Genomic DNA, 12,110 nt, shown 5'->3' on the forward strand with positions numbered 1-12,110 from the left:
TTTTATAGATGACTTGACCAATCTGTATGTTCTTAATTTGTTATTTGAAGTAGGGGAATCACTTAGTGAATGCTTGAACATGTCTTCACATTTTGACTGGAGTATATTCATGGTAGATAGATTACATTTATTCGTGTTCGCTATTTCAAAAGTTTGCTTTATTTTATTAAGTTTATGAACCCAGCCTATATTGTGATCACAGAGACTGATATTTGTATATAGAATTATGTTGATTGTAAATTCGGTTCTACGTATGTAGATGCAATAAAAATGGGTGTGAGGTTTCAAAAACCTTTATTGTGATATTGTTTTCATGATCCGGAGGGGTGGAAGGGAGTGTGTATATTTCTGCAAAAGCCGGAATTTGTTTGAAAGCAACGAGCCTAAAATATTGTAAATAACAAGCATTCTTGCGACAGTGTATTTTTTGTTTCAACCTGTTTCTGTTTTTTAATAGTCTTAAATTAACTTTCTTTTCATGCATTTGCTGAGAGAAGTATTTTTTCGATAAAATACCCCCATCCCACCTAACCCCAGGAATATTGAAAGATCGGCCCCAACTGTTTCGCCAACAATGGACGATCACATTTAGTTCAGTGTTCTTCCCACTTCTAAATGCCAGTCAAAGAATCGGATTTAACAAAAATTCATACTTGTGACATGAATAACATGAAACGATATATCTGTCGAAAGACAAATTTTATCCATATTTGATTAGGCACATAGAGACATTTTTGGACTTTCTAAACAGACACGACTTCCGATTAGCCCAATATAGAGGCAACATATCCCAGACCCTGATTACCCCAAGACGTGAAGGATGGTGGCTGACATATACTTCATTAATCACGCAACAGGCAACGACCTCGGAACAGGTGTCATGGCGGATCATGTTTTTACCAGAACAACTTTCCCATGGCAGCCATGTTGACGTTGTCTGGAGGGCAGCCGGCCAGGGTGTCTGTGGAGGGGGAAGCACAGCAGCGACTCAAGTGGTTCTACAGCAGACAGATGAATCTGATCCGAGAGCAGGGGCCGTCAATCCCGGAGTATCCAGCTGATACGGCGTTCAACTGGAAATATGGAACATTTCAAACATCGCTTGTTGGAGTCTAGTCTTTCTTCCAGACACCAGAGAATCTAGATGCATTGGGCAAGTCTAGATTACCACTGCTGTGTAACTGAGAAATGTTCTGGGCTTCTTTTTAATTTTATTGGAGTTTTTGTTTCTAGATATATATTTTGAAATTTTATCATTTTAATATATATATATATTAATATTATATTTCTAGGAATCAGGGATGTGATCTATGTTTTACCCTTACACATGTGTGGTTATCAGACTGCTCTTGAGCGATTTTGTCGTGGATGTTAGCTCCGCAAGAATCGAATAAAAAACCTTCAAGCCTTTTAAGTTGAAGAAAAGGCCAAAAGCAGCTCGTTTAAATGAAACATTGCAGAATTATATTGCTTCCGTTCATTAAAGGGGAGATTGGGTAGCCTAGTGGTTAAAGCGTTCGTTCGTTACGCATAAGACCGGGTTCGATTCCCAACATGGGTACAATGTGTGAAGCCTATTTCTGGTGTCCCCCGCTTGATATTGCTAGTATATTGCTAAAAGCGGCGTAAAACTAGACTAACTCATTCACTCATTCCTTTCACTAAACTTTACTAAACATTAGTTTTAACCTGGTTGGAGTAATTGAATCAGCTGAAAGTAGATCACCATAGAGATCATTGTGCTAGAACACTGAGATACCGTATAGATCACCATAGAGATCATTGTGCAAGAACACTGAGATACCGTATATATCGATCACCATAGAGATCATTGTGCTAGAACAGTTGAGATACCGTGCTACAGTTTGAAACTGAAAACTCACTCAGGCAGTATACTGACTCCAGGCCTCCCGATAATGTCGAGCGCCAGGCAGGGCAACATCAAGTAACACATTTGATTTTAATGTGTTTTAAACCACTGACCCACCGACCTGTCGTTCACCGGGCAGACACTCCATACACTTGCCACAAGGATCACGACCGCCTCCGTGGTGTAGTGGTTAGAGCGTCCGCCCGGAGAGCGGAAGGTCGCGGGTTCGATCCCCGACCGCGTCATACCAAAAGACGTTAAAATATGGTACTTAATGGTCCCTGCCTGGCGCTCGGCATTAATGGGTACAACAAGGACTGGTCGGCTCGGAGTCAGTATAATGTGTCTGAGTGGGGTATTCATGCTTCTCTGCAGCATGGTATCTCAGTGGGCTAGCACTATAAAACCAGCTTAAGTCTGGGCTAGTACAAGCAGCCGTACATACACATACACACGCACGCACGCACGTCGTCATATGAGCGAAATATTCTCAAGCACGACGTTAAACCTAGTCCAGCATATAACTAGACGACTTTGCACTATACCAAGGTGTGCTCGATGTAGGCCTTGGCTGGAATACGAGTTTATTCATATGAACTACGTTAAACCCAAATTCACCTCACCTCACAAGGATCACAGATGGACCACAGACAACTATGTTCGTCGTAAGAGGAGACTGAAATGGATTCGGTGGTATGTCTGACTTAGACTAACGCTTAGTCTCTGAATATATATAATGTTGACAGTAACAAATATACCCAGTGAGAATGGAGATTCAGAACCTGAGGAAATCTAGACTTGCTTCATTTAGGGCTTTAGCATTACAGGGAGGGCTAAACAGTAGGGAAAATAATGTGGTTCAGGGACTATGGCTGACTGAATGCAACCATGTTCAGGAGGTGTTGATTGTTAACAATGTGCGATATAGTTTCCACATTTTGCTAGCCGGTCGGGCCAGCTATGCCTGAGAGATACTAGCTCACAAAATAATTCACTAGCCTGAAATTTGAATGTAGACACGGCATTCATAATTTTGCTGATAATATAATGAACATTTTTATCAGGCCATTATCGTGCATGATTTAAAAATGTGTTATAACAAGTCAAAGAAAGTTATATATCTACCAAATAAACATTCAATAGCCAGTCGGGCCAGTTACTGTGGAGATTTACTGGTCCGACTTGATTTTTTACCAGCCTCGGGCTAGCGGGCCAGTGGCTATTTCGCACACTGACTGTTAATCCTGTTCATGACTGGTTTGTCTAGCCAAGACTCCTGTGACTATTGCTGACTACGGCATTCATCAACATTCACCAACCCATTACTGCACAAATTGAACATTAAACCACTCCCACTTGAAAGGTCACTTAATTGGATCATGAGGTCGTCCCAATGATGATGCTCTTAACATCAACCACTGGCTTGTTTGACCCTCAATTATTCAGATACTCACCTGGATGCCATTGTACAAAGGTATCTTAGAGCTAAGGCGGTCGTAACTCCCATACCTCAACACAGACCTAGAACAGTCGTAGCGCTACCGTAGACTTACGACAGTCGTAGCATTACCACATACTTACGACAGTCGTAGCACTACCAAAGACGTACGACAATCGTAGCATTACCACAGACGTACGACAGTTGTAGCATTGCCACAGACGTACGACAGTTGTAGCACTTGTCGGCAGTGTTTGCCCTTAATCCTGAAAAGCTGCAGGCCCTAATTTAGATTCAGAGACTAAGCGTTAGTCTAAACAGTCGTAGCGCTACCGCAGACTTACGACAGTCGTAGCACTACCCCAGACTTACGACAGTCGTAGCGCTACCGCAGACTTACGACTGTCGTAGCGCTAACCCAGACTTACGACAGTCGTAGCGCTAACCCAGACTTACGTAGACAGTCGTCGCACTACCCCAGACTTACGACAGTCGTCGTACTACCACAGACTTACGACAGTCGTGGCCCTACCACAGATTAACGACAGTCGTGGCCCTACCACAGACTTACGACAGTCGTGGCCCTACCACAGACTTACGACAGTCGTGGCCCTAACACAGACTTACGACAGTCGTGGCCCTACCAGTCGTAGCTACACAGACAACAGTCGTAGCGCTACCACAGACTTACAACAGTCGTGGCCCTACCACACAGACTTACGACAGTCGTGGCCCTACCACAGACTTACAACAATCGACATCGTGGCCCTACCACAGACTTACGACAGTCGTGGCCCTACCACAGACTTACGACAGTCGTGGCACAGACCTACCACAGACTTACGACAGTCGTGGCTAATAGACTTACGACAGTACCACCTACCACAGACTTACGACAGTCGTGGCACTACCACAGACTTACGACAGTCGTGGCACTACCACAGACTTACGACAGTCGTGGCCCTACCACAGACTTACGACAGTCGTGGCCCTACCACAGACTTACGACAGTCGTGGCCCTACCACAGACTTACGACAGTCGTGGCCCTACCACAGACTTACGACAGTCGTGGCCCTACCACAGACTTACGACAGTCGTAGCGCTACCACAGACTTACGACAGTCGTGGCCCTACCACAGACTTACGACAGTCGTGGCCCTACCACAGACTTACGACAGTCGTAGCCCTACCACAGACTTACGACAGTCGTGGCCCTACCACAGACTTACGACAGTCATAGCCCTACCACAGACTTACGACAGTCGTCGCACTACCCCAGACTTACGACAGTCGTAGCCCTACCACAGACTTACGACAGTCGTAGCGCTACCACAGACTTACGACAGTCGTGGCCCTAACCCACACTTACGACAGTCGTGGCCCTACCACAGACTTACGACAGTCGTGGCCCTAACCCAGACTTACGACAGTCGTAGCGCTAGTCGGTTGCTTTGTACGACGGCACTGTTACAGTACACGCAGTCCCGACAGCGGCGTAAAACAACAGCCACCGTAGGTCACTGAGTACAAGCTATACGACTCGGAACAAAATCTTTGTTACATAAAGTTGATAGCCTCGGGGGTTTAAATTGCGTGGAAGCCACGCTTAACGATAATCGGAGCCCACATTCCAGCATGTAGTCAGGAATATCAAGTATCTGCCACCTGTAAGGTGTGTTATAGTGAACACTAAACATCGCCCACCCGGCTTCCACACCATGCTGTACTTCACACGCGGTCGCCTCCCAAGATGCACAGTAAAGTGCCTCCCGTCCAGAAGCAGTGAGACACACCTCCGCAACAATAACCCCTACCGCCACATACCTCGGCTTCTAATCTCACTTCTCCCTTCCAAACACCCTGGTAGGTAGTGTTTGCATAATTTCTATTCAGAGATGGTGTCGAGGCGCGATTCCTACACCGGCTAGTATTGTCAACCAAGCTGTTTAGACTGCGGCTGAGCTGACGGCTGCCGAAATAAGCCGTGATCAGGGCTGGCTTCCACCGTCATCCAGGTCCAACGGAGTCTACTGTGCCACTTTCATCTGGTCCCTTCAGTTGCCTGGAGTAGGGTAGTCCCGGGTGGTGTGGTTGGTTTGTTGTTTGGTTGTTTAACACAATGTTTGTGTCTGTACACAATCGAGTCTGGACCAGACAAAACAGTGATCAACAGCATGAGCATCGATCTACACAATTGGGAACCGATGACATGTGTCAACCAAGTCAGCAAGCCTGACCACAGGGGCTTGTAACGCTAAAAACTGCTATCAAGGTATATACTGTCACTAGCGGGGTCTTAGTACTATATACAAGGAAGGGGATGAAACGAAGTCAACGTACGAAATTCGTTTCAGGGCGAATTCAACAATACTCACTGTACATGTATTTATCCCATTTAAAGTATGCTCACATTTCAAGCCAATAGATTTACACAAAATGAGACATACAGCACAAAAGCCGAAGCAGTACTTTGGGAGCTAGGGTCTTCGGAACCTCGAAAAATCGTGATTTCTAGATTCCAAACCAAAATCCCTGCTCAGAATTTGTAGCGGTAACTCACCCATTTTCTTGTTTATTTCACAGTATACACAAACGACATTCACCAAAACATGTTGAACTGATGGCGCCTGTCAGCGCGCTAGTTGCCATTCTTTCGGAGACACTTACATCTCACTGCCATAATGAGTTTACGTACATTTATTCATCGCAAATAGCATCGTGTCGTGCCCGTTCGCTATTGACGACCTTGGCCCTAACCTGCCCCGCACTTAAAGAGTCAGCGACCTCGTTACATCCCTTTCCTTTTATATAGTACTAAGACCCCGTCAGTGACAGTATATACCTTGATAGCAGTTTTTAGCGTTACAAGCCCCTGTGAGCTTGACTACGCTAGCCCGTTAGTCGCCTCTTACGACAAGAATGGGTTACTCTAAGTTAATAGTAGACATATACAGATCTGATAATGAGATTCAATATACGCCAGCCATGAAGTACTCTCACCAGAGCCAATCTCTATACGTTGTCCGCCTCGTGGTGACGCGTGTTAGCTAAAGTCCGATGCACCCCTTTTCCAAGGGTCAGGCTCGGCTGTTACGTGACATCTCAACCCGTCGGTGTGGGTTATTGCTCATGGTATCAATCACCGGGTTTTCAGTTAAACATTCCAATACAGCTAGAATATTGCTGACATGTTATTCAAACTAGTGAGCTTATCCCGTCACTTCCTTTTTTTTCTAATCCCCACATGGGTACATTGTATGAAGCCCATTTCTGGTGTCCCCCGCCGTGATGTTGCTGGAATATTGCTAAAAGCGGCGTAAAACTAAACTCAGTCAGTCAGTCAGTCCTTTTTTCTAAATGGGGGCGATGAGGTAGGCTAGTGGTTAAAGCGTTCGCTCGACATGTCAAAGACCCGGGTTCGATTCCCCACATGGGTACAATGTGTGAAACCCATTTCTGGTGTCCCCCGTGATATTGCTGTAATATCGCTAAACGCGGCGTAAAACTAAACTCACTTTCTCACTCCTATTTAAATGTCGTGTCGGATCAGAGAGAAATCATATTAATCTATATGACCATTATCACACCCAAACAGTGCCCCTAACCATGCTTGAAAGAGCGAATAAATGGGGATCGGTTGGTCAGGATCTGGTTTCGGTGATGTCTATGAGGTGCCCTAACGACGTTGGACGCTATCATCCCGTTTGTTCTTGTTTACAGGTCATCGTAATTTGGCTGGAATATTACTTGTCTGAAACACCATTAAACCCATTTTACCTCATTTTACCTCATCTGTCATAGAATGCTTTTCTTGAGTGTATGTTTATGGTGCCTCTCACGTCATTGGTGGTTCATTCGGGCCAACGCTTTATCGCTTTATCGCCCTGAAGAAAGCCACCATACGGCATGTATCGGGATTTAAAAGGAATAGTTGCACACATGTTGGTGAAGATAAGAACCCAAATGAAAACAAATTTCTGGAAACTCTTGCTTGACAACGGTGTAAGAACCTATACCGCAACGTCGCATCATGATATAATACAGAGTCTATATAAAAGACGTTATCATCCATAAAGTATTTTACAATTCTTAAACCCAATTACGTTCACCAAAGGAATAAGACATTAGATAAGACTTACTGACTGACTGACTGAGTTTGGTTTTACGCCGCTTTTAGCAATATTCCAGAAACATCACGACGGGGGACACCAGAAATGGGCTTCACACATTGTGCCCATGTGGGGATTCGAACCCGGGTGTTCGGCGTGACGAGCCAACGCTTTAACCATTAGGCTACCCCCACCGCCCCCATTGGATAAGAAGCGAAATAGTAAACAAGAAAGAAATAAGGTATCTTGTTCCTTGACCTACCACGCCTGACTGAACATCACTTGCATCTGAAACCCAAGTTCCAAATGAAATCTACCTGGGTGGTCTCCGGGCTATTGCGACGGGTTACCTTTCGACGCTGGTAATCATAATCGTTTGGAGATGGACAGTGTAGATGTGATTGTTGATCCGGGGCAAACCAATACAAATTGAACTACGTGAGAAAGTATTTGAACTGCACTGACCTCTCCGTATGCAGACAGTGGCCTTGGTGAATATGATGAGTACTCGTTTTGAATGTTCGAGGGACCCACCCGTGATGTGTTTAGTACAAAAAGTATCCGCAGAGCGATAGTGTTCAACTCTACAAATAAACAGACAAGAATGTAATATAAGGGCCCGTGCATGCATGATTCAGTCAATTTATCAACATGGACATGCATTGTCTGTCTCACAGTATAGACCAACAACTAGTCTCTGAAATGAACATATTTTACAGAAAAAAACAGTTCATGATAAAAAAAAGACTTTCATCCATGAAACAGTGGAACTCTAGACGTGCCACATATTCTAGACTTGCATGGGCTTTCTTAGATATATTTGTTTCAGGGTCTGTATGACAGACTATCACCGTACCTGAATCACATTATTTTCCCTACCGCCTAGCCCTCCCTGCAATGCTACATCCCTAAATGAAGCAAGTCTAGATTTTTCCCAGGTTGACTGGGGCTCCTTTTCAACTTAAATGGGTTATTTGTTGCTATCAAACTAATTTTAAAATTATATAAAATTGTATATATTGAGGGACGAAGCGTTAATCTAGGACATGTAATACATTCAGCGTTGAGTAGAAATAATGCAAGCAGACACTGAATGTCTACAAGAGGAGGTAACTTACAATGCATTAAACGATGTAGTCAATTTGCGTGTAAATGGTTGTATACGGGAGGGCGTGTCGTCGTGGCCGGTGTCATTAGTGGAGAGACGAAGTGCCCATACACACGGTTGTCACCTGACTTCAAACGAAGGAGACAATCTACGCTGCATTAGACCTAATTTACAAATAAGTTCTCAGGTACTTTGACATCGGTGTGTTCACGCCACCCTGCCCGGCACTCAGTAACAGGCCTATTGAAAGGTCGTTAAACCACTAAACTGTGTCTGAGCTGGATTCCAACATTGATATCCTCATAAATTCATTGTGCTGAGGGGTCATGTGTGGAGATGTTAATGGCTTCAGTTACACCAGAAATTGGTATTTAGTTGCTTAGATGAGAATACGAATGCAATTATAGTTCAATATATTCGGGAGACGTGATGGGTGGTGGGATGTCCCGGGTGCACTTGCGGAGTCCGACTGACAGAAAGGTTGTAGCGCTACAACCTGATCTGTCTCACAGGCCCTGAACCATATTATTTTTTCCCTACTGCCTAGCCCTCCCTGCACTAAATAAAGCAAGTCTAGATTCCTTCAGGTTCTGAATTTCATATCTGACTGGGCTCCTTCTCAATTTAAATGGGTTTATTTGTTACTATCAAACTTATTTGTATTCAGAGACTAAGCGTTACTCTGAAGAGACTTTTAGACTTGTAGACTCGATATTGTCGTAGATGTTGGTGGACCTTGAAGATCAGGGTTAGAATTGATCTACACCAACCAATGCTTGTCCTAAGAAGAGATCGGGAGGTCAGGCTAGCTGACTTGGTTGACTAACGTCATCGTATCCCATATGCGATGATCAATGCTCATGATGCTGATCACTGGATTGTCTTGTCCACCCAATTCTTTACAGACCACCGCCATATACCTGGTACGTTGCTACGTGCAGCGTTAAACAGCAAACCAACTAGGAACGCTGTTAGGTAATATAGATAAATTACATAGAGTCTGTATTGGAGCTAAATCCAGGTCACGATAGTCGTCGTAGCGCTTAGGCTAAACACGACTATACATTGGAACCAAATTCGGGTTAAGACAGTCATACCACTACGACTGAACAAGTCTACATTGGAGATGAGTTCGAGCTGCAACTGTACAATTGTTTGGGAGCCAAATATGCTGCTCACAAAAATTCTCAACTTTAATCAAACGTAGATTTATAATTTAAAATTGTATCCATTTAAAACTGGATAAATAATAACATGGTATTACCTCTTTAGGCAAACAGCCACTTTAATCTAATCTTATGCACTTGATACGTGAGTAACCATAAAAATGGTTTTCATGGCACCAATCAACAATTTTGCAAATCATGGAACGAGTCATTGACAAATAAACAACACCTGTCAATAGCAGGTATGGGATCCACAAGATGCAATGACATACTGAAACCTAAGATCCATGCTAACAATAAGCTTAGATATTTAAACCAAATTTGACCCCACATAATAGTTTTCTGTTGAATCCATGATTTTTTATCCTTAGCAAAGTGTGAATAGTTACGATAGTAGTAGCGGTATGATCCCTTAGTGAAGAGGGTCACTGGTTTCCACTCCCGGATTCATTGCGAGGCAACGGTTGGATCTTAAAGATTACATCATATGATAGATTGAGTGAGTGAGTGTCTCATGCAGCAATATTCAAGCAACATCACGGCAGGGGACACCAAAATTGGGCTTCACACATTGTACCCATGTGGGGAATCAAGCCCGGGTGTAAAGCGTGACGAGCGGACGCTTTAACCATTAGGCTACCCCACCGCCTCTCATATGATATAACGCGGTACTTGCAGCCACTGGAGAAACATGCGGACTTCTACCATCAACCGTTCATGTGGTGTTTGTTGTATATTACAATCTGTCAAAATTATATGAATGTCAAACGTAAATATTTCCCCCACAAAACACGGCTGTTCAGGGGCTTGAAAATAATGAATGTCGATCGGTTCAACCAGTTCCAGCCTTTGGCGTCTACATTTCACAACTTTGAAGTTACAATCCCACATGCTCTACGAAGATTAAAAAAGCGTCATACGACGCTGGTTGTTTGACAAGGTTACATTCAAGGCGTCAGTAAAGCCTTCAAATGTTTCATGTTGGACCTGTGGAGGACATTTTAACATCATTCACGGATCTTCACGGGAAGAATTTACTACTTCTTAAAAAAGGAACACTTACGTGCAAGTTACGCATGAACATCTTAATCTTTTATTTTTGTGTTCCTGTGTAGCAATCATTCACATACGACGTGCGTCAATCACGATCCACGGCACCCTGGTGCCTGTGAATGGTTTCGCGGCCTTCTAGTGACAATTCCGCCTCTTCTGTTGTAGAAACACGCGTATAAACACACTCAGGCCCTTGTTATGAGAAGAAATATGCCTTCGAAAGGCATAAACACGAGTCGTGCACGTGTACATGTTAAATGGCATGTTTTCTTCAATGCATTTCCGCAGTTTTCGAGGCTTTGTTCTCGAGCGTTAAAATTCTCCGCGCGTGTAAGGAGTTGTGTTCGCCGGAACAATGTGTTTATTGTCTGTTCGCTTATTGTGTTTTGTGAAAGCATGTGTCCCTTGTCAACTGCTGGCATGTTTTCTTCAAATTGCTTTCAAAGTAAACAAATTATCAAATGAAACACTCAGAAACATTGTACGGAATTACAATGCATTCTGCCCAACCGGTAGCAACGCCGGGACTTGGTCCCATGTAATAAGTGTTTGAGCTGACGACGCTACTATGTGTTCAGTTGTTGATAAGTAATTGTTTTGTTGCCATTTATACTGCATAGATGCGCCTGGGACTTGATAATGCTTCAGTTTGTTGCATTCAAGTAATGGATTGAGTGAGTTTAGTTTAATGCCGCTTTTAGCAAAGGGTACGTTCAATTTTTACACCTGGTTGAATCTCGGAAACGGATACGTTCAGTCTGGGCACCTGGTTTAATCTCGGAAATAGGTACATTCAGTCTGGGCACCTGGTTTAATCTCGGAAATAGGTACATTCAGTCTGGACACCTGGTTGAATGTCGGAAGTGGATACGTTCAGTCTGGACACCTGGTTGAATCTCGGAAATAGGTAGATTCAGTCTGGGCACCTGGTTGAATCTCGGAAATAGGTAGATTCAGTCTGGGCACCTGGTTGAATCTCGGAAATAGGTAGATTCAGTCTGGGCACCTGGTTGAATCTCGGAAATAGGTTAGTTCAGTCTGGACACCTGGTTGAATCTCGGAAATAGGTACATTCAGTCTGGGCACCTGGTTGAATCTCGGAAATAGGTAGATTCAGTCTGGGCACCTGGTTTAATCTCGGAAATAGGTAGATTCAGTCTGGGGACCTGGTTGAATCTCGGAAATGGATACGTTCAGTCTGGACACCTGGTTGAATCTCGGAAATGGATACGTTCAGTCTGGACACCTGGTTGAATCTCGGAAATGGATACGTTCAGTCTGGACACCTGGTTGAATCTCGGAAATGGATACGTTCAGTCTGGGCACCTGGTTTAATCTAATACGTTCAGTCTGGGCACCTGGTTT

At 44.0% G+C, this 12,110-nt stretch overlaps 1 long non-coding RNA gene across 1 annotated transcript in view; it reads right to left on the reverse strand.

Moving 5' to 3' along the window:
* Window positions 1-680: 680 nt before the first annotated feature.
* LOC124285917 overlaps window positions 681-12,110 on the reverse strand; it is a 48,646-nt gene continuing 37,216 nt past the window's right edge. The window contains exon 3 of the long non-coding RNA XR_006900910.1: window positions 681-1,073. This is a non-coding gene — a long non-coding RNA (uncharacterized LOC124285917). The remainder of the gene's footprint in view (window positions 1,074-12,110) is intronic.

Source organism: Haliotis rubra, unplaced genomic scaffold, assembly GCF_003918875.1.
Source record: "Haliotis rubra isolate DU_JTF1 unplaced genomic scaffold, ASM391887v1 Scf37, whole genome shotgun sequence".
NCBI classification, from domain to species: Eukaryota; Metazoa; Mollusca; class Gastropoda; order Lepetellida; family Haliotidae; genus Haliotis; species Haliotis rubra.